Source organism: Phyllobates terribilis, unplaced genomic scaffold (genome assembly GCF_046119375.1).
Source record: "Phyllobates terribilis strain yellow unplaced genomic scaffold, ASM4611937v1 Scaffold_334__1_contigs__length_2070977, whole genome shotgun sequence".
Classification (NCBI taxonomy): domain Eukaryota; kingdom Metazoa; phylum Chordata; class Amphibia; order Anura; family Dendrobatidae; genus Phyllobates; species Phyllobates terribilis.
In genome coordinates this window covers 1926783-1948487 of record NW_027363094.1, presented here as the reverse complement: position 1 = coordinate 1948487, position 21705 = coordinate 1926783, and the positions used below count along the sequence as shown (strand labels likewise).

Genomic DNA, 21705 nt, shown 5'->3' with positions numbered 1-21705 from the left:
GATAGTTTTGGGCTTCCACAAGTCGGGCTTGAGTCCCTCCAGTTGATGCTCCCCCACAAATCGAACGACGTCTCCGTAGAACCATGGCGTCGTCCAGTTGTAGGGGAAGGAGCTGTCCCACTTGTCCCAGCCGAGTCGCCTCCAAAGAGGAAGCAGGAAGAAGCGAGACATGGACCTGCCCGCGGAGCCATTCTTGACTTGCAAAGTCCGGCGGACACAATCACACACAAAAGAGGATCGCAGGAGGGTGGGGATATCTGGAACGCCCTTCCCACCCTTGCGAGGCTCCTTGTACATGACGGCCCGCCTGACTCTGTCCATCTTGGATCCCCAGACAAAGTGAAACACTGTCCTGGTAATGGCCCTGCACACAGTGACGTGTGGGGGCCAGGCCTGCACCGTGTACTGCAAGACGGGCAGGACCTCATTACGCAGGACGAGTGCCTTACCCTCACAAGTGAGGTGTCTGAGGCTCCAGAGTCCGATCCGTTGCTTCACCTTGGCCAAGCGTTCTTGCCAGGACTTGAGGGCCGCTCCTTCCTTCCCGAACCAGACTCCCAGCACCTTGAGGAAATCCGGTTGAATGTTGAAGGGGAAGGGGGCGGAGGAGGCCGGCTGCCAATCCCCGAAGAGCATGGCTTCCGACTTCCTGCAGTTGACTTTGGCCCCTGAAGCCCGGCCGAACCTCTCACACGTCTGGACGAGGGCGTCGACTGAACCACGATCAGCGCAGAAGACGGTGACGTCGTCCATGTAGAGCGAGCACTTGACCTCGTGTCGTCCCGGACCCGGTGCGGTGATCCCTCTGATCTCTCCATTCTGCCGGATAGCCTCTGCGAAGAGTTCTATAACACAAACAAAAAGAAGAGGTGATAGAGGGCAGCCTTGTCTGACCCCAGAGAGGACAGGGAAGGGGTCAGTCTTCCAGCCGTTCACCAACACCGAGCTGTGGATATCAAAATACATCAGACGGACATACGAACAAAACATGTTACCCAAACCTAACCGGTGCAGAGCTCGGCCCATGAACTCGTGGGAAACCCGGTCGAAGGCCTTCTCCTGATCCAAGGAGACCAGGGCCGCGTGTGCGCGGCGGACCTTGATGTACTCGACCGTGTCCCGCACGAGAGCGAGGCTGTCTGCGATGCGACGTCCAGGGATGCCGCAGGTCTGGTCCGGGTGGATGATCCGTCCGATGACCGTCTTAAGTCGTGTCGCCATCGTCTTGGCCAGGATCTTGTAGTCCACGTTGAGCAGAGTGATGGGACGCCAATTCCTCAGGTCGCACCTCTCTCCCTTCCGCTTGTACAGGATCGTGACCATTCCTTCCCTCAAAGATGGAGGCATTCTACCCTCCACCACCATCTCCTCGTACAGGTCCAACAGGTCCGGACAGATGAGGTCTCCCAGCGCTACATAGAGCTCCGCTGGAAGACCATCACTGCCCGGGGTCCTGCCGGTCCTAAAGGATTTAGCGGCAGAGAGCAATTCGCCCACCATCAGAGGTTTGTCCAAGGCTGCCGTGCCTGCAGGATCAAGATGGTTAGTGATACCTGACAGGAACTTATCAGCAGCGTCGGGGTCGGTAGTCTTGTGGGAGTAGAGTTCGCTGTAGAAGTCGCTGACGACCCTCATCACGTCCTCCTTCCCACGTCGCATGTTTCCGCTCTCGTCTCGCAGCTCGTTCAGGGGCGTGTGACCGGCATGAAGTTTCCTGAAAAAGAATGAGTTACATTTCTCACCCTTCTCCAGATTCTCCACTTTGGAACGGAAGACGATTCGCTTGGACTCCTCCTCAAAGTGCCTTTTCAGGCTCTTCTTGGTCTCCTCCAGCTCCTCCCTCACGTCCCAGCCGCAGTGAAGAAGGTCCTGCAGCGACCGCAGCTCGCGCTGCAGCCCTCTGAAGTCCCTCCTCTTCTCACACGCCTGTTGTCGACCCTTGGCCTGAAAGAAACAGCGAAACTCAAGTTTAACATATTCCCACCAATCAGAGACTGTTTGGAAGCTACCCTTGTAGGACTGCCACATTGCGTAGGCTGCTCTCAGCTCCTCCACGACTTCATCCTGAGCCAGCAGAGCACAATTCAGCTTCCAGGAGCCGGGGCCGGACGGAAAACCGTCGCCGAGGACACCTTGTAAGTGAATGGCTCTGTGGTCGGAGAAGAAGCAGGAGACCATCGAGTGCCTACTCTGCCTGACTGCCCGAGAGGTGAACACAAAGTCAATCCTGGAGCGGAGTGAGCCATCGGGTCGGCTCCACGAATAGTTCGTGGAGCCTCTCCCCATGGAGCCCACCACATCCTGAAGAGAAGCCTCGGTTACCATCTCGATGAGCAGCTTGGACGTGATGTCCAACTTGGCAGATGTGCCAGAACTACGACCATCCTCCTCGATGGGGCAGTTGAAATCCCCGGCCATCACTAAGGTCCTGGTGGTGGCAAGCTGAAGCCGCAGGGTCTGGAAAAGCTCCAAACGCTCATTCTTCAGTGGGGACGCATACACGTTGATGAACCTGACAGGTTCTCCCGCCCAGTTGCCATCTACAACAAGAGCCCTGCCGCAGATGAGCTCCTGGACGGACTCAAGCGTGAATGCGCCCCCCCTGATCAGAATTGCGACCCCCGCAGACTTGCAGTCACCCCCACCGGACCAGTAGGATGGACCGTGGGACCACTCCCTGGCCAGATGTTTGAAGGACCTAGAGGAGGGAAGGGAACATTCCTGCAACATATAAACATCACACAACTGGGAAGTAAGGAAGGCATAAATAGTCTGACGTCTAAACTTGTCCTTGATGCTCCTGACATTAATGGAAAATAAGTGAATATTAGCCATCATGTAGGGAAAAAAGAAAAAGTTAGCGCAGGCCATACACCTTAGTTACCACTCCGGTCGGGTGGTCCCTCGTCGGTGTTGACTGCTGGTGACGGGATCACCAGCAGGCCCTCTTCCTCCATCTGGTCAAGCAGCGCGGCCTCGATCTCGGCGACCACCAGTTCCTCCTCTTCTGGCTCGGCCACCAGGGTCTCAACCATGTGCTCCATCTCTTCTGGCTCAGGGAGGGTATCCTCCTTTTCGCCTACGAAATCCAGAATCTTCTTTTTGGAGGATTCAGTAGCAGGGCTGTCCTCCACCTTCCTCTTTCCCCGGGTTGGAACTGGGGAGACAAGAAGGGGAAAATCCTCCTCGGATTAGATAGCGGCGGGTGGAGGAAAGGTTAATTCCACCGCTACCATGGTCTGGGGAGGGAGAGTGGCTGCCGGGGCAGGGGAAAGGACACCTGCTGAGGAGTAGGGGAAGGAGGAAGAGGAAGTGGAATCCTCAGCAGGGGTGGCCGGGGTGGGGGGGGATTGGACGGGGGTGGCAGGGGGAGGGATCGAGAGAGGGGTGACAGAACTCTTACCCTCCTTTGACTTTTTCTTCTGCTTCGGAGCTGCTGGGACCGTCGCTGGGGCTTTGGCCACCGACTCCTTGACCGCTTTGGCCTTGGTCGTCTCGGCCTTGGCCGCTGGGGCCTTGGTCGTCGCGTCCTTGACCTTCACAGGCCTGGTCGTCGGGGCCTTGTCCTCCGTAGCTGGGGTCGTCGCAACCACCGATGCCCAGGATCTCTCACGCTTGGGGCAATCCTTGTACAGATGAGCCGCCAGCCCACACAGGTTGCAGGACGTCTTCTTCGGGCAGTCCTTCGAGCTGTGTCCCGTCACTCGACAAATCCTGCAGGCATCCTCCTTGCAGTCCTTCATCTCGTGGCCGTTCTTGCCGCATCTCCTGCAGTTCCGCGGCATGTCCGGGTAATAGATGAGGCCGTAGGAGTTGCCCAGGGAGAATGTCGGGGGCAGGTGCCGAAGTCCGTCTGAGTACGCCAGGTCCCTGTGAAGTCTAACGGTCACTGACCACTTACCTGTCCAGAAGCCGAGTCCATTCAGGATGTGAGAGGGTTCCTTCACAACCAAACAGAAGCGTCTCAGGAAGGTACAGATGTCTTGGCCTGGGGTGTGCGGGTTGCGCATGGAGACCGTGATCCTCCTTTCGTCCCTCTGGATAGGGCAGCTACCTGTAAAGGCAGAGAAAGAATTATCCGGTCCTTTTGCGCTTACCATTTCCCAGAACCTCCTGCAGGTGTTCACAGTGGCGAAGGTGACGAAGAAGATCCCCGTCAAGAAGGTCTGGATGCTGAGGGTGTCCGACCTGGAGAAGCCTCGATCCAGCAGCATCTTCTGGCAGAACACGTCCGAGGACATGTCCGGCACCCTCCCATCCACTTCCTTCAGCTTCAGGGCCACCGTCTGCCGCATCCATGGCTCCAGGGCTGGAGCTTCGTGGCGGGGCTTCTGGGGTCCCTTCTGCTGGCCAGTCGTGGAGGCAGAGTCCTTGGGGTCAGAATCGGCTCTTGGCTGGGCCCTCCTGGCTGTCCCCTGCTCCAGGCTCTTCTTTTCGGCCTTCCTCGCAGCGCTTGCCATGGCTTTCCTCCTGCAGTTACTTCTTGGAGCTGGATCTGGAACTCTTCCCGGAATGGGTGGAGCTATGCAGATTCTTCTCCCGTCGTGTTCTGGACAAATTCCCCGAAAGGTCTTTGTCTCGATGATTTTCTTCCTCGAAGATTCCACAGGACAGCCCGATTCTTCTCCGAGTCTTCGTCTTCTTCTGGATTCTTTAGAGCTTCTTCCTCCCACCGATATCCGCCTTCCTTCTCCGATGTCAGCTGGGCTCCGAAGCTCTTCTCCTTCCGAGTTCGATCGCTCTCGTCAAGTGTAGATCGTAGCTCTTGTGTTCTTAAAAGAACAGATACTACACTTGATCTTAGCCAAAAGGCCGAGAAGCGATAACCAGAATTGGTTTCCGACTACGGTGCCACCCAAGGATTCTGAAAAGTCCATTTGTGGAGATGGCCACCTGGACTCCCGTTAAGAAGACATGCTGTCAACCTCTAGATCCCTCACATGCCTGCACTTTTCGGCTTGCTGCTGCTGCAATCCACGCGTTTTAGATCTGCATAACTCCACCTCTTTTAGCACAGTACCCTCAACCCCCGGCTGTTCCCACCCGCCTCAACACCGTTGGAAGGGAGGATAACCAATTAAGGCGGGGGGGGGGGTGGAACGAGCAGCTGTCTACCCTTAGCAGGAGGGTTGCTGATTAATTACCTCTCCTGCTGCTGCTGCTGCTGGCTGTCCAGCAGCAGACTGAAGGTGGCTGCTGCTGTGCGCAGATATATAAAGGCTCAGAGCCTATTATGACACGCGCAGCCAGCGTTCCATTGCCACATTCCGTCTACTGCAGGCGGGATACCTGGATGGCTGAATGTCACTGAGAAGCTCACAGAGACCGCCATAAGCAACAGTTTAAAAGAATGCCACAGACTAATCAACCAAACTTTTTGGGTTGGTTTCTCTTTTATAGTCTGCAGGCATTAAATGAAAGAAGTCAGTGTTCCAGCAGAGGGAGACAACGTTTCAGAAAAGGCATTGTAGCAAACCAAAAAAGAAATTTTAAGCGCAGCAGAGTAACCAGCTCACATACCTGTTAGCTCAGGTGAGTTTAAAAGGCTGCTGTTGATAACAAGGGCATTTGCTAAATAGATGGTGTGTGTGCAACAATATACTGAAAGGTCAATTATATTGTGCAGCTTATCTCACCACCTGTAGTTATTTAGGTGAGAGCTCCAAAATGCTTGCCTAATATGTCTGTTTATCCAAAAGGAAGTATAGAGGGAGAGCTAGATAGATAGCATTGCATTACATTACATTACATGGCAATGCAATGCACAGTTGCTGAAGTTGAACCAAAATGAGCTTGTCATCTGGCTTCTGCAACTTTTAACATGAAAAATCCAATGAGGAGAAGAAAAGCAAAGCCAAAGAGTCCATCCCAAAATCCGACAAACAAGCAAAATGAACAAAAAGCATTGAATTCAATTCTTTCTGATTTTAGAAACTGCATTAAAGAAGGGGTGCACCGGTCCTGGAGATACTGCAATACCAGGTCAATGCGTGGAGTGGACAGAGCAAGCTCTTTTTCCATCTCCCTGTTCTAAAAATCCATTTAATATATGGTCCCCAGATAGGGGACGTATCAGATATTAAACTGATAAGAACAGATACTACACTTGATCTTAGCCAAAAGGCCGAGAAGCGATAACCAGAATTGGTTTCCGACTACGGTGCCACCCAAGGATTCTGAAAAGTCCATTTGTGGAGATGGCCACCTGGACTCCCGTTAAGAAGACATGCTGTCAACCTCTAGATCCCTCACATGCCTGCACTTTTCGGCTTGCTGCTGCTGCAATCCACGCGTTTTAGATCTGCATAACTCCACCTCTTTTAGCACAGTACCCTCAACCCCCGGCTGTTCCCACCTGCCTCAACACCGTTGGAAGGGAGGAGAACCAATTAAGGCGGGGGGGGGGGGTGGAACGAGCAGCTGTCTACCCTTAGCAGGAGGGTTGCTGATTAATTACCTCTCCTGCTGCTGCTGCTGCTGGCTGTCCAGCAGCAGACTGAAGGTGGCTGCTGCTGTGCGCAGGTATATAAAGGCTCAGAGCCTATTATGACACGCGCAGCCAGCGTTCCATTGCCACATTCCGTCTACTGCAGGCGGGATACCTGGATGGCTGAATGTCACTGAGAAGCTCACAGAGACCGCCATAAGCAACAGTTTAAAAGAATGCCACAGACTAATCAACCAAACTTTTTGGGTTGGTTTCTCTTTTATAGTCTGCAGGCATTAAATGAAAGAAGTCAGTGTTCCAGCAGAGGGAGACAACGTTTCAGAAAAGGCATTGTAGCAAACCAAAAAAGAAATTTTAAGCGCAGCAGAGTAACCAGCTCACATACCTGTTAGCTCAGGTGAGTTTAAAAGGCTGCTGTTGATAACAAGGGCATTTGCTAAATAGATGGTGTGTGTGCAACAATATACTGAAAGGTCAATTATATTGTGCAGCTTATCTCACCACCTGTAGTTATTTAGGTGAAAGCTCCAAAATGCTTGCCTAATATGTCTGTTTATCCAAAAGGAAGTATAGAGGGAGAGCTAGATAGATAGCATTGCATTACATTACATTACATGGCAATGCAATGCACAGTTGCTGAAGTTGAACCAAAATGAGCTTGTCATCTGGCTTCTGCAACTTTTAACATGAAAAATCCAATGAGGAGAAGAAAAGCAAAGCCAAAGAGTCCATCCCAAAATCCGACAAACAAGCAAAATGAACAAAAAGCATTGAATTCAATTCTTTCTGATTTTAGAAACTGCATTAAAGAAGGGGTGCACCGGTCCTGGAGATACTGCAATACCAGGTCAATGCGTGGAGTGGACAGAGCAAGCTCTTTTTCCATCTCCCTGTTCTAAAAATCCATTTAATATATGGTCCCCAGATAGGGGACGTATCAGATATTAAACTGATAAGAACAGATACTACACTTGATCTTAGCCAAAAGGCCGAGAAGCGATAACCAGAATTGGTTTCCGACTACGGTGCCACCCAAGGATTCTGAAAAGTCCATTTGTGGAGATGGCCACCTGGACTCCCGTTAAGAAGACATGCTGTCAACCTCTAGATCCCTCACATGCCTGCACTTTTCGGCTTGCTGCTGCTGCAATCCACGCGTTTTAGATCTGCATAACTCCACCTCTTTTAGCACAGTACCCTCAACCCCCGGCTGTTCCCACCCGCCTCAACACCGTTGGAAGGGAGGAGAACCAATTAAGGCGGGGGGGGGGGTGGAACGAGCAACTGTCTACCCTTAGCAGGAGGGTTGCTGATTAATTACCTCTCCTGCTGCTGCTGCTGCTGGCTGTCCAGCAGCAGACTGAAGGTGGCTGCTGCTGTGCGCAGGTATATAAAGGCTCAGAGCCTATTATGACACGCGCAGCCAGCGTTCCATTGCCACATTCCGGCTACTGCAGGCGGGATACCTGGATGGCTGAATGTCACTGAGAAGCTCACAGAGACCGCCATAAGCAACAGTTTAAAAGAATGCCACAGACTAATCAACCAAACTTTTTGGGTTGGTTTCTCTTTTATAGTCTGCAGGCATTAAATGAAAGAAGTCAGTGTTCCAGCAGAGGGAGACAACGTTTCAGAAAAGGCATTGTAGCAAACCAAAAAAGAAATTTTAAGCGCAGCAGAGTAACCAGCTCACATACCTGTTAGCTCAGGTGAGTTTAAAAGGCTGCTGTTGATAACAAGGGCATTTGCTAAATAGATGGTGTGTGTGCAACAATATACTGAAAGGTCAATTATATTGTGCAGCTTATCTCACCACCTGTAGTTATTTAGGTGAAAGCTCCAAAATGCTTGCCTAATATGTCTGTTTATCCAAAAGGAAGTATAGAGGGAGAGCTAGATAGATAGCATTGCATTACATTACATTACATGGCAATGCAATGCACAGTTGCTGAAGTTGAACCAAAATAAGCTTGTCATCTGCCTTCTGCAACTTTTAACATGAAAAATCCAATGAGGAGAAGAAAAGCAAAGCCAAAGAGTCCATCCCAAAATCCGACAAACAAGCAAAATGAACAAAAAGCATTGAATTCAATTCTTTCTGATTTTAGAAACTGCATTAAAGAAGGGGTGCACCGGTCCTGGAGATACTGCAATACCAGGTCAATGTGTGGAGTGGACAGAGCAAGCTCTTTTTCCATCTCCCTGTTCTAAAAATCCATTTAATATATGGTCCCCAGATAGGGGACGTATCAGATATTAAACTGATAAGAACAGATACTACACTTGATCTTAGCCAAAAGGCCGAGAAGCGATAACCAGAATTGGTTTCCGACTACGGTGCCACCCAAGGATTCTGAAAAGTCCATTTGTGGAGATGGCCACCTGGACTCCCGTTAAGAAGACATGCTGTCAACCTCTAGATCCCTCACATGCCTGCACTTTTTGGCTTGCTGCTGCTGCAATCCACGCGTTTTAGATCTGCATAACTCCACCTCTTTTAGCACAGTACCCTCAACCCCCGGCTGTTCCCACCCGCCTCAACACCGTTGGAAGGGAGGAGAACCAATTAAGGCGGGGGGGGGGGGGTGGAACGAGCAGCTGTCTACCCTTAGCAGGAGGGTTGCTGATTAATTACCTCTCCTGCTGCTGCTGCTGCTGGCTGTCCAGCAGCAGACTGAAGGTGGCTGCTGCTGTGCGCAGGTATATAAAGGCTCAGAGCCTATTATGACACGCGCAGCCAGCGTTCCATTGCCACATTCCATCTACTGCAGGCGGGATACCTGGATGGCTGAATGTCACTGAGAAGCTCACAGAGACCGCCATAAGCAACAGTTTAAAAGAATGCCACAGACTAATCAACCAAACTTTTTGGGTTGGTTTCTCTTTTATAGTCTGCAGGCATTAAGTGAAAGAAGTCAGTGTTCCAGCAGAGGGAGACAACGTTTCAGAAAAGGCATTGTAGCAAACCAAAAAAGAAATTTTAAGCGCAGCAGAGTAACCAGCTCACATACCTGTTAGCTCAGGTGAGTTTAAAAGGCTGCTGTTGATAACAAGGGCATTTGCTAAATAGATGGTGTGTGTGCAACAATATACTGAAAGGTCAATTATATTGTGCAGCTTATCTCACCACCTGTAGTTATTTAGGTGAAAGCTCCAAAATGCTTGCCTAATATGTCTGTTTATACAAAAGGAAGTATAGAGGGAGAGCTAGATAGATAGCATTGCATTACATTACATTACATGGCAATGCAATGCACAGTTGCTGAAGTTGAACCAAAATGAGCTTGTCATCTGGCTTCTGCAACTTTTAACATGAAAAATCCAATGAGGAGAAGAAAAGCAAAGCCAAAGAGTCCATCCCAAAATCCGACAAACAAGCAAAATGAACAAAAAGCATTGAATTCAATTCTTTCTGATTTTAGAAACTGCATTAAAGAAGGGGTGCACCGGTCCTGGAGATACTGCAATACCAGGTCAATGCGTGGAGTGGACAGAGCAAGCTCTTTTTCCATCTCCCTGTTCTAAAAATCCATTTAATATATGGTCCCCAGATAGGGGACGTATCAGATATTAAACTGATAAGAACAGATACTACACTTGATCTTAGCCAAAAGGCCGAGAAGCGATAACCAGAATTGGTTTCCGACTACGGTGCCATCCAAGGATTCTGAAAAGTCCATTTGTGGAGATGGCCACCTGGACTCCCGTTAAGAAGACATGCTGTCAACCTCTAGATCCCTCACATGCCTGCACTTTTCGGCTTGCTGCTGCTGCAATCCACGCGTTTTAGATCTGCATAACTCCACCTCTTTTAGCACAGTACCCTCAACCCCCGGCTGTTCCCACCCGCCTCAACACCGTTGGAAGGGAGGAGAACCAATTAAGGCGTGGGGGGGGGTGGAACGAGCAGCTGTCTACCCTTAGCAGGAGGGTTGCTGATTAATTACCTCTCCTGCTGCTGCTGCTGCTGGCTGTCCAGCAGCAGACTGAAGGTGGCTGCTGCTGTGCGCAGGTATATAAAGGCTCAGAGCCTATTATGACACGCGCAGCCAGCGTTCCATTGCCACATTCCGTCTACTGCAGGCGGGATACCTGGATGGCTGAATGTCACTGAGAAGCTCACAGAGACCGCCATAAGCAACAGTTTAAAAGAATGCCACAGACTAATCAACCAAACTTTTTGGGTTGGTTTCTCTTTTATAGTCTGCAGGCATTAAATGAAAGAAGTCAGTGTTCCAGCAGAGGGAGACAACGTTTCAGAAAAGGCATTGTAGCAAACCAAAAAAGAAATTTTAAGCGCAGCAGAGTAACCAGCTCACATACCTGTTAGCTCAGGTGAGTTTAAAAGGCTGCTGTTGATAACAAGGGCATTTGCTAAATAGATGGTGTGTGTGCAACAATATACTGAAAGGTCAATTATATTGTGCAGCTTATCTCACCACCTGTAGTTATTTAGGTGAAAGCTCCAAAATGCTTGCCTAATATGTCTGTTTATCCAAAAGGAAGTATAGAGGGAGAGCTAGATAGATAGCATTGCATTACATTACATTACATGGCAATGCAATGCACAGTTGCTGAAGTTGAACCAAAATGAGCTTGTCATCTGGCTTCTGCAACTTTTAACATGAAAAATCCAATGAGGAGAAGAAAAGCAAAGCCAAAGAGTCCATCCCAAAATCCGACAAACAAGCAAAATGAACAAAAAGCATTGAATTCAATTCTTTCTGATTTTAGAAACTGCATTAAAGAAGGGGTGCACCGGTCCTGGAGATACTGCAATACCAGGTCAATGCGTGGAGTGGACAGAGCAAGCTCTTTTTCCATCTCCCTGTTCTAAAAATCCATTTAATATATGGTCCCCAGATAGGGGACGTATCAGATATTAAACTGATAAGAACAGATTTTTTTTTTTAATTTGGCTATCCCCTGCAGAGGGATAAAACCGTTTATTAAAATTTTAACAAATTACAAGCATAATTACACAAATACCAAACGTTAAAAGACAAATGAAATTTCCAAAACAAAAAAATACAAAGATTTTAAATAATTAGGTTCCATTGGTCAACAAGCCATTTTTTGGAAATATGTATATTCTTCTTTTTGTCAATTAAATAATAAGTATACATTTCACATAAACATAAACTTAAAACATCATTCACTGATAAAACATCTTGTTTAAAAATAGCAATGTTGCGCGCTTTCCAGAGAGATGACTTGGCGCAGTTCACTGTCTTCCAAGCCATTGTGTACTGGTCCATTGTGGGGCATTCCATAAGTCCGTATAGCACAGTTTTATATGTAAAGTCCTTGAGGTCTGCCACCCTTTCCAGTAGGGGGAGCAGTCTTCTCCAGAAATCCTTTGCAAAATTACATGTCCATAATAGATGTTCCACCGTTTCCTCGTCTTGGCATCCGGCTCTTGGGCAGATGGCAGACCTCACAAATCCTCTTCTGTATTGGAATGCCCGGCAAGGAAGACAGCGGTGCATGCAACTCCAAGCCAGATCTCTCTGTTCATTAAAAAGATAAAAAACGTTAATCATTTTCCAGATAGACATAGATTTGTCATCATCATATCTGTCAACATTACATATTTCCTCACTTTTACGTATTTCTTTAATTAGTTTCTTACTATTTCTTAATTCCTCTATTTTCTTAGTCCCTAAATTAAAATCGGACACTATTTTCCTTAAAATCTCATAATGCGTCGACAAATTAAAAGCATGGGGCACAGATATATTAACTTCATACCATCCAAACTTTCTCATAAAAAATCCTGTATTAAAACGCATAAAAAAGGACCAATAGTGATTCTTAAAAAGGGCATTAAAACAGTAAACGAACAGATGGATTAAAAGAAACCTATTAAAATCTGGAAAATCTTTACCACCTTTTACTTTTGATTTCATCACGATTTCTCTTTTCAGCTTTTCCATTTTTGAGTTCCAAAAGAAGGTAAAACAGGTTTTGGTTATCTTTTTTAAAACATTAACAGGCGGGGGGAAAACCATGCTAAGATACAATAAAAGAGGTAAAATCACCATCTTTAAAACCAATACTTTACCCTCCATTGTAAGTCTCCTCATGTTCCACATACATATTTTCGTATTTACTTTCTGTGTAACTGTTTCCCAACTATTATAACCATCATTATTTTCAGTGAATGATATACCTAAAATGGAAATGGATTCGGAGACATTAATTGGTACATCACGTAAAATCATCCCCCCAACACTTAAAATGTTACACTTATTAAAATTGATTTTAAAACCAGAAGCTAGACAAAAGGATTGCACTTGATGGAGAGTGGCCGTAAGTGATGGTGCATCTGTACACAAGACCGCCACGTCATCCATGTAGCCTACAACCTTGGCCTCCAAACCACCGCTTCCAGGCAGAGGGACACCGCATATCTGTTTATTTTGGCGTATTGCACATAACATTGGTTCCAGTGCACAGATAAACAGTAGGGGGGACAGAGGGCATCCCTGTTTCACCCCTGACCGTAAAAATACCTCTTGTGTCTTAAAACCATTCACTAAAATCTTACTTGTACAATCCTTGTAAAATGCTTTAAGCGATAGTAAAAACCCTTCTGGTATGCCCATTTTCTCTAAAACTTTAAAAAGATAAAAGTGTGAGACACGGTCAAATGCTTTTTCAAAATCAATAGATAAAATCGCCATTTTCCCCTTTCTGTCTTTCACATCCTCAATACAGTCTTTCACTAAATTCAGATTGTCCCATATACTGCGCCCCGGCACCCAACACACTTGATTAGAATGAATAACTTTGCTGATGACTTCTTTTAGACGATTTGCACAAATTTTAGCCATTATTTTATAGTCACAATTTAAAAGTGTTATTGGTCTCCAGTTTTCTAATTTTGATTTATCGCCTTTTTTGTATAGGAGGGAGACTTCACCTTTCTTCCAGGAATTTAATAAAACCTTATTATTAAAAACCTCAGTAAACAAATAAAACAAATCATCTTTTAAAATATCATAAAAACATACATAAAATTCTATTGGGATGCCATCAGGACCAGGGACCTTTCCAGTTTTAAAACTTTTAATAGTTTTTAACACTTCTTGTTCCGTTAAAACTTGGGATAAAAACTCTTGGGATGCGGGATCTAAAACAGCTGTTAGTCCTTGCAGCGAATCATCCATTAATTTATTATCTATATTTTTTCCATTAAAAAGATTAGAAAAAAAACCCTCAACTTTACCCAGCATATTTTTTATATTATTCTCACCATCTATATGGTCAATTATCACTTTTTCTTTTTTATTTTTCCTAAAAAAATATCTGGAACACTTTTCATTTTCTTCTATATGTTGTACTCTAGAACGAAAAATTATCTCTTTTCCTTTTTGTTCTAGCCATTTTGAAATCTCTTCTTTTAAGTTTGAAATATCAAGTTGTACATCTATCCCATTGTCTCTGAGCTTAAATAATGTTTGTAGGCGGGTATTTAAAATTCTATATTCTTCATATTTTTCTTTGGCTCTACATATACTCTTTTTAATAAAAAAGTCTTTTATTTTTACTTTCATTCTATCCCACCATACACTCATAGTCTCATTTGTTTTTTTCCCTTTTCTACATTTCCTATAAAACTCAATAAAATCTGATAAAATCTGCGGGTCGGTTAAAAGGGATACGTTCATTTTCCAGCTTTTCTTACCACATTTTTTGTTGTCATTTACTTTTATGGTAAAGGATAAAAGTTTATGGTCTGAAAATATATTAGTTAAAACTTCACATTTGGCAGGTATTGTTTTATCTGAACCAAAAATAAAATCAATCCTAGAGCTACAATTAGCATTGCTCCAAGTGAAACCGGCGTCCTCTGGGCTATCACTATGACACTCTTTATATATGTCTATCAATTTAGCATCTTTGACTATATCATGTAGCATACCTGAGGTTTTATCGTAGTTCCTGCTTACAGAGCTGGAGCGCCGGTTTTCACCTTTTAAAACACAATTAAAATCCCCTGCTAAGATAAAAGGTTCAGAGTTATTAATAAATAATGGTAAAAGATCAAGCATTTCGGCTCTTTCATTTTTCTCTGTTGATCCATAAAAATTTAAAAACTGCCATCTAATACCATCAATAAAAGCTTTCACTAATAAAATACGACCTGGTAAAATTTCCTGAATAAAATCAATTAAAAGGTTCCCTTTAAAAAGTATGGCTACACCCGCTGATCCTGCAGCATTCGATCCGGACCAGACAGATGGCCCACACTTCCACTCATCTTTATATTTTTGATATGACATTTCATGTGGGATATTACATTCTTGCAGAAAAAATACAGATGCAGTAAAACACGTAAAAAAATTAAAAAGAGCAGTTCTTCTCGTGTTAGATTTTATGCCTCTCACGTTGAGGGAAATACCTTTGAGTTCAGCCATCATTAGAAAATGTAGAAATTTTACTTAGGTAACTAAGAGCAACGGATTTACCTGTCCGATGAACCTGATCAGACCACTGGGCTTGCGCCTCCCTCCTCATCTGATAGTATCGTCACGAGAGTCTCCGTGGAGGAGGAAAGATTACCACATTTATATAAACCCGACGCTACACTGGCATAGCTCGGAGGGCTGGCTGGCAGAACCCGCTGGGTCTCCATTGGCTGGCCATGCAGTTCCTCATCAGGTGGGTCTCCGAGGGGTTCCGCCGCCCCTGTTTGACCTGTAGAAGGTCGTCCTATAGGAGGAGGTTGCGCACAAGGCAGAGCCTCTGACTCTTCAGAGGCAGCAAGATCCCGGTCCCCACCTGTAGCAGCGGAGACCGAAACCCCTGAGGGTCCAGCGTCCACGTCCCCTTCTGGAGAAGTGTCCATCTGTTCACCTCCTGCTGCCTCCTCCGAACCACCCTTTTTCTTTTTCTTAGGACCCACCTTTATCCACTCAGCGCCCTCAGCACTAGGAGACCCAGACTGGGCATGGGCTTCTGTGTCGGCCTTTTGCCGGTCCCTTTTGACCTTACCAGTAGTGCCCTTCTGCTCCTTCTCAGCCCTCCTTTTGGACTCCCGCAGGTCCTGCAGCCAGGTTTTGGGATTTGGTATTTTACCTGTCATAGACTCTGGAGACACTTCACTATTTGGTACGCCCTTATTGTCTCCAGAGGCTCCAGGTTGTTGTTCCTCCTCCTGAGGGGTGGTCTGATCTTTTGGTCCTTGGTCGGACGTCTTGGACTTCCCATTTTGCTCATCTTCCCGAAATCTGTGAGGGCAAGAAAAATAAAAGTGACCTGGAGTCTGGCAAAAACTGCATTTCTTTTCCTTAGGGCCTTCTTTTGTCTCATGTTCTTCACTAGCACAATTTCTACATGATACATGACAGTTTTCTTTTGAATGACCATAGCGCCCACAATTTCTGCAATATACTGGCATCCCAGAAAAGAAGAAATCCCCATTTGTTTGCCCAATTTTGAAACGGGCAGGGGGGAGCCGTATACCACCTGGTGTATTTGGATCTCTTGTACACTTCACAAGGAATTTCCACTTAGATGTCCATATGTTATATTCGTTTAATATCTTCCCAATACATTTAACACTTTTAAAATAAATTGCTAGAAATGACATTACTTCTGGAGCAGAAACAAAGGGCGAAAATATTTTTACAATAACCACTCTTACCTCATCCAGGACGTGCTCAACAACTTGTATCCCTTTCAAAACAGGACTATTTTCAACTTTTTTTAACTTTTCTAGTACATCTCTAAAAATACCTTCTCCGGTGAATGTGATGTCATAGTCACCTCTTCTGGGATAATCCTGGATGGAGAGAATTTCATTCCTTTGTACGCCAAGAAGGTTCCTGAGCACGTCCTGGACTACATACCCTAATTTGCTCATATCCGAGCCACCCGCCGTGAAGTGAACTCGGATAGAGTTTTTTAGCCTCGCATAAAGAGGCACGAGGTTAGGGTCAACCTCCATGGAAAAACGCAACAAGGTTGCAAATTGCAGCCGCTTGCAATCTGCGCTCCCAGTGTTCTTGCAGCGAAAAACACCTGGAAGCTGGGGGATCGCAACTCGTTACCCTGGGACTAAGCCCTCTCCCTAATAGCAGCAAGCAGGTTAAGTCCACCAAAGTGGACGATCCTGCCAGGCCAAGGAGAGGGGTACCCGAGTGCCCTTCAACCACAATCTCCTGCAATAAAGCACTTGATCATAGCCAAAAGGCCGAGAAGCGATAACCAGAATTGGTTTCCGACTACGGTGCCACCCAAGGATTCTGAAAAGTCCATTTGTGGAGATGGCCACCTGGACTCCCGTTAAGAAGACATGCTGTCAACCTCTAGATCCCTCACATGCCTGCACTTTTCGGCTTGCTGCTGCTGCAATCCACGCGTTTTAGATCTGCATAACTCCACCTCTTTTTGCACAGTACCCTCAACCCCCGGCTGTTCCCACCCGCCTCAACACCGTTGGAAGGGAGGAGAACCAATTAAGGCGGGGGGGGGGTGGAACGAGCAGCTGTCTACCCTTAGCAGGAGGGTTGCTGATTAATTACCTCTCCTGCTGCTGCTGCTGCTGGCTGTCCAGCAGCAGACTGAAGGTGGCTGCTGCTGTGCGCAGGTATATAAAGGCTCAGAGCCTATTATGACACGCGCAGCCAGCGTTCCATTGCCACATTCCGTCTACTGCAGGCGGTATACCTGGATGGCTGAATGTCACTGAGAAGCTCACAGAGACCGCCATAAGCAACAGTTTAAAAGAATGCCACAGACTAATCAACCAAACTTTTTGGGTTGGTTTCTCTTTTATAGTCTGCAGGCATTAAATGAAAGAAGTCAGTGTTCCAGCAGAGGGAGACAACGTTTCAGAAAAGGCATTGTAGCAAACCAAAAAAGAAATTTTAAGCGCAGCAGAGTAACCAGCTCACATACCTGTTAGCTCAGGTGAGTTTAAAAGGCTGCTGTTGATAACAAGGGCATTTGCTAAATAGATGGTGTGTGTGCAACAATATACTGAAAGGTCAATTATATTGTGCAGCTTATCTCACCACCTGTAGTTATTTAGGTGAAAGCTCCAAAATGCTTGCCTAATATGTCTGTTTATCCAAAAGGAAGTATAGAGGGAGAGCTAGATAGATAGCATTGCATTACATTACATTACATGGCAATGCAATGCACAGTTGCTGAAGTTGAACCAAAATGAGCTTGTCATCTGGCTTCTGCAACTTTTAACATGAAAAATCCAATGAGGAGAAGAAAAGCAAAGCCAAAGAGTCCATCCCAAAATCCGACAAACAAGCAAAATGAACAAAAAGCATTGAATTCAATTCTTTCTGATTTTAGAAACTGCATTAAAGAAGGGGTGCACCGGTCCTGGAGATACTGCAATACCAGGTCAATGCGTGGAGTGGACAGAGCAAGCTCTTTTTCCATCTCCCTGTTCTAAAAATCCATTTAATATATGGTCCCCAGATAGGGGACGTATCAGATATTAAACTGATAAGAACAGATACTACACTTGATCTTAGCCAAAAGGCCGAGAAGCGATAACCAGAATTGGTTTCCGACTACGGTGCCACCCAAGGATTCTGAAAAGTCCATTTGTGGAGATGGCCACCTGGACTCCCGTTAAGATGACATGCTGTCAACCTCTAGATCCCTCACATGCCTGCACTTTTCGGCTTGCTGCTGCTGCAATCCACGCGTTTTAGATCTGCATAACTCCACCTCTTTTAGCACAGTACCCTCAACCCCCGGCTGTTCCCACCCGCCTCAACACCGTTGGAAGGGAGGAGAACCAATTAAGGCGGGGGGGTGGGTGGAACGAGCAGCTGTCTACCCTTAGCAGGAGGGTTGCTGATTAATTACCTCTCCTGCTGCTGCTGCTGCTGGCTGTCCAGCAGCAGACTGAAGGTGGCTGCTGCTGTGCGCAGGTATATAAAGGCTCAGAGCCTATTATGACACGCGCAGCCAGCGTTCCATTGCCACATTCCGTCTACTGCAGGCGGGATACCTGGATGGCTGAATGTCACTGAGAAGCTCACAGAGACCGCCATAAGCAACAGTTTAAAAGAATGCCACAGACTAATCAACCAAACTTTTTGGGTTGGTTTCTCTTTTATAGTCTGCAGGCATTAAATGAAAGAAGTCAGTGTTCCAGCAGAGGGAGACAACGTTTCAGAAAAGGCATTGTAGCAAACCAAAAAAGAAATTTTAAGCGCAGCAGAGTAACCAGCTCACATACCTGTTAGCTCAGGTGAGTTTAAAAGGCTGCTGTTGATAACAAGGGCATTTGCTAAATAGATGGTGTGTGTGCAACAATATACTGAAAGGTCAATTATATTGTGCAGCTTATCTCACCACCTGTAGTTATTTAGGTGAAAGCTCCAAAATGCTTGCCTAATATGTCTGTTTATCCAAAAGGAAGTATAGAGGGAGAGCTAGATAGATAGCATTGCATTACATTACATTACATGGCAATGCAATGCACAGTTGCTGAAGTTGAACCAAAATGAGCTTGTCATCTGGCTTCTGCAACTTTTAACATGAAAAATCCAATGAGGAGAAGAAAAGCAAAGCCAAAGAGTCCATCCCAAAATCCGACAAACAAGCAAAATGAACAAAAAGCATTGAATTCAATTCTTTCTGATTTTAGAAACTGCATTAAAGAAGGGGTGCACCGGTCCTGGAGATACTGCAATACCAGGTCAATGCGTGGAGTGGACAGAGCAAGCTCTTTTTCCATCTCCCTGTTCTAAAAATCCATTTAATATATGGTCCCCAGATAGGGGACGTATCAGATATTAAACTGATAAGAACAGATACTACACTTGATCTTAGCCAAAAGGCCGAGAAGCGATAACCAGAATTGGTTTCCGACTACGGTGCCACCCAAGGATTCTGAAAAGTCCATTTGTGGAGATGGCCACCTGGACTCCCGTTAAGAAGACATGCTGTCAACCTCTAGATCCCTCACATGCCTGCACTTTTCGGCTTGCTGCTGCTGCAATCCACGCGTTTTAGATCTGCATAACTCCACCTCTTTTAGCACAGTACCCTCAACCCCCGGCTGTTCCCACCCGCCTCAACACCGTTGGAAGGGAGGAGAACCAATTAAGGCGGGGGGGGGGGGGGGCGGGTGGAACGAGCAGCTGTCTACCCTTAGCAGGAGGGTTGCTGATTAATTACCTCTCCTGCTGCTGCTGCTGCTGGCTGTCCAGCAGCAGTCTGAAGGTGGCTGCTGCTGTGCGCAGGTATATAAAGGCTCAGAGCCTATTATGACACGCGCAGCCAGCGTTCCATTGCCACATTCCGTCTACTGCAGGCGGGATACCTGGATGGCTGAATGTCACTGAGAAGCTCACAGAGACCGCCATAAGCAACAGTTTAAAAGAATGCCACAGACTAATCAACCAAACTTTTTGGGTTGGTTTCTCTTTTATAGTCTGCAGGCATTAAATGAAAGAAGTCAGTGTTCCAGCAGAGGGAGACAACGTTTCAGAAAAGGCATTGTAGCAAACCAAAAAAGAAATTTTAAGCGCAGCAGAGTAACCAGCTCACATACCTGTTAGCTCAGGTGAGTTTAAAAGGCTGCTGTTGATAACAAGGGCATTTGCTAAATAGATGGTGTGTGTGCAACAATATACTGAAAGGTCAATTATATTGTGCAGCTTATCTCACCACCTGTAGTTATTTAGGTGAAAGCTCCAAAATGCTTGCCTAATATGTCTGTTTATCCAAAAGGAAGTATAGAGGGAGAGCTAGATAGATAGCATTGCATTACATTACATTACATGGCAATGCAATGCACAGTTGCTGAAGTTGAACCAAAATGAGCTTGTCATCTGGCTTCTGCAACTTTTAACATGAAAAATCCAATGAGGAGAAGAAAAGCAAAGCCAAAGAGTCCATCCCAAAATCCGACAAACAAGCAAAATGAACAAAAAGCATTGAATTCAATTCTTTCTGATTTTAGAAACTGCATTAAAGAAGGGGTGCACCGGTCCTGGAGATACTGCAATACCAGGTCAATGCGTGGAGTGGACAGAGCAAGCTCTTTTTCCATCTCCCTGTTCTAAAAATCCATTTAATATATGGTCCCCAGATAGGGGACGTATCAGATATTAAACTGATAAGAACAGATACTACACTTGATCTTAGCCAAAAGGCCGAGAAGCGATAACCAGAATTGGTTTCCGACTACGGTGCCACCCAAGGATTCTGAAAAGTCCATTTGTGGAGATGGCCACCTGGACTCCCGTTAAGAAGACATGCTGTCAACCTCTAGATCCCTCACATGCCTGCACTTTTCGGCTTGCTGCTGCTGCAATCCACGCGTTTTAGATCTGCATAACTCCACCTCTTTTAGCACAGTACCCTCAACCCCCGGCTGTTCCCACCCGCCTCAACACCGTTGGAAGGGAGGAGAACCAATTAAGGCGGGGGGGGGGTGGAACGAGCAGCTGTCTACCCTTAGCAGGAGGGTTGCTGATTAATTACCTCTCCTGCTGCTGCTGCTGCTGGCTGTCCAGCAGCAGACTGAAGGTGGCTGCTGCTGTGCGCAGGTATATAAAGGCTCAGAGCCTATTATGACACGCGCAGCCAGCGTTCCATTGCCACATTCCGTCTACTGCAGGCAGGATACCTGGATGGCTGAATGTCACTGAGAAGCTCACAGAGACCGCCATAAGCAACAGTTTAAAAGAATGCCACAGACTAATCAACCAAACTTTTTGGGTTGGTTTCTCTTTTATAGTCTGCAGGCATTAAATGAAAGAAGTCAGTGTTCCAGCAGAGGGAGACAACGTTTCAGAAAAGGCATTGTAGCAAACCAAAAAAGAAATTTTAAGCGCAGCAGAGTAACCAGCTCACATACCTGTTAGCTCAGGTGAGTTTAAAAGGCTGCTGTTGATAACAAGGGCATTTGCTAAATAGATGGTGTGTGTGCAACAATATACTGAAAGGTCAATTATATTGTGCAGCTTATCTCACCACCTGTAGTTATTTAGGTGAAAGCTCCAAAATGCTTGCCTAATATGTCTGTTTATCCAAAAGGAAGTATAGAGGGAGAGCTAGATAGATAGCATTGCATTACATTACATTACATGGCAATGCAATGCACAGTTGCTGAAGTTGAACCAAAATGAGCTTGTCATCTGGCTTCTGCAACTTTTAACATGAAAAATCCAATGAGGAGAAGAAAAGCAAAGCCAAAGAGTCCATCCCAAAATCCGACAAACAAGCAAAATGAACAAAAAGCATTGAATTCAATTCTTTCTGAT

General features: G+C 46.2%; 8 non-coding genes and 1 pseudogene across 8 annotated transcripts; all 9 read right to left on the bottom strand.

Moving 5' to 3' along the window:
* Positions 1-4746: 4746 nt before the first annotated feature.
* On the bottom strand, positions 4747-4824 carry LOC141221763 (U2 spliceosomal RNA; annotated as a pseudogene).
* Positions 4825-5945: 1121 nt separating this feature from the next.
* LOC141221795 (U2 spliceosomal RNA) lies at positions 5946-6136 on the bottom strand. The gene has a single exon (XR_012289738.1). It is a non-coding gene; the product is annotated as a U2 spliceosomal RNA (small nuclear RNA).
* A 1122-nt stretch (positions 6137-7258) lies between these two features.
* On the bottom strand, positions 7259-7449 carry LOC141221794 (U2 spliceosomal RNA). Its single transcript, XR_012289737.1, has one exon. It is a non-coding gene; the product is annotated as a U2 spliceosomal RNA (small nuclear RNA).
* Positions 7450-8570: 1121 nt separating this feature from the next.
* LOC141221736 (U2 spliceosomal RNA) lies at positions 8571-8761 on the bottom strand. The gene has a single exon (XR_012289697.1). It is a non-coding gene; the product is annotated as a U2 spliceosomal RNA (small nuclear RNA).
* A 1123-nt stretch (positions 8762-9884) lies between these two features.
* On the bottom strand, positions 9885-10075 carry LOC141221793 (U2 spliceosomal RNA). Its single transcript, XR_012289736.1, has one exon. It is a non-coding gene; the product is annotated as a U2 spliceosomal RNA (small nuclear RNA).
* A 1121-nt stretch (positions 10076-11196) lies between these two features.
* On the bottom strand, positions 11197-11386 carry LOC141221751 (U2 spliceosomal RNA). The gene has a single exon (XR_012289711.1). It is a non-coding gene; the product is annotated as a U2 spliceosomal RNA (small nuclear RNA).
* A 6395-nt stretch (positions 11387-17781) lies between these two features.
* Positions 17782-17972, bottom strand: LOC141221792 (U2 spliceosomal RNA). Its single transcript, XR_012289735.1, has one exon. It is a non-coding gene; the product is annotated as a U2 spliceosomal RNA (small nuclear RNA).
* A 1121-nt stretch (positions 17973-19093) lies between these two features.
* Positions 19094-19284, bottom strand: LOC141221791 (U2 spliceosomal RNA). The gene has a single exon (XR_012289734.1). It is a non-coding gene; the product is annotated as a U2 spliceosomal RNA (small nuclear RNA).
* A 1129-nt stretch (positions 19285-20413) lies between these two features.
* On the bottom strand, positions 20414-20604 carry LOC141221789 (U2 spliceosomal RNA). The gene has a single exon (XR_012289733.1). It is a non-coding gene; the product is annotated as a U2 spliceosomal RNA (small nuclear RNA).
* Between the last annotated feature and the right edge of the window lie 1101 nt (positions 20605-21705).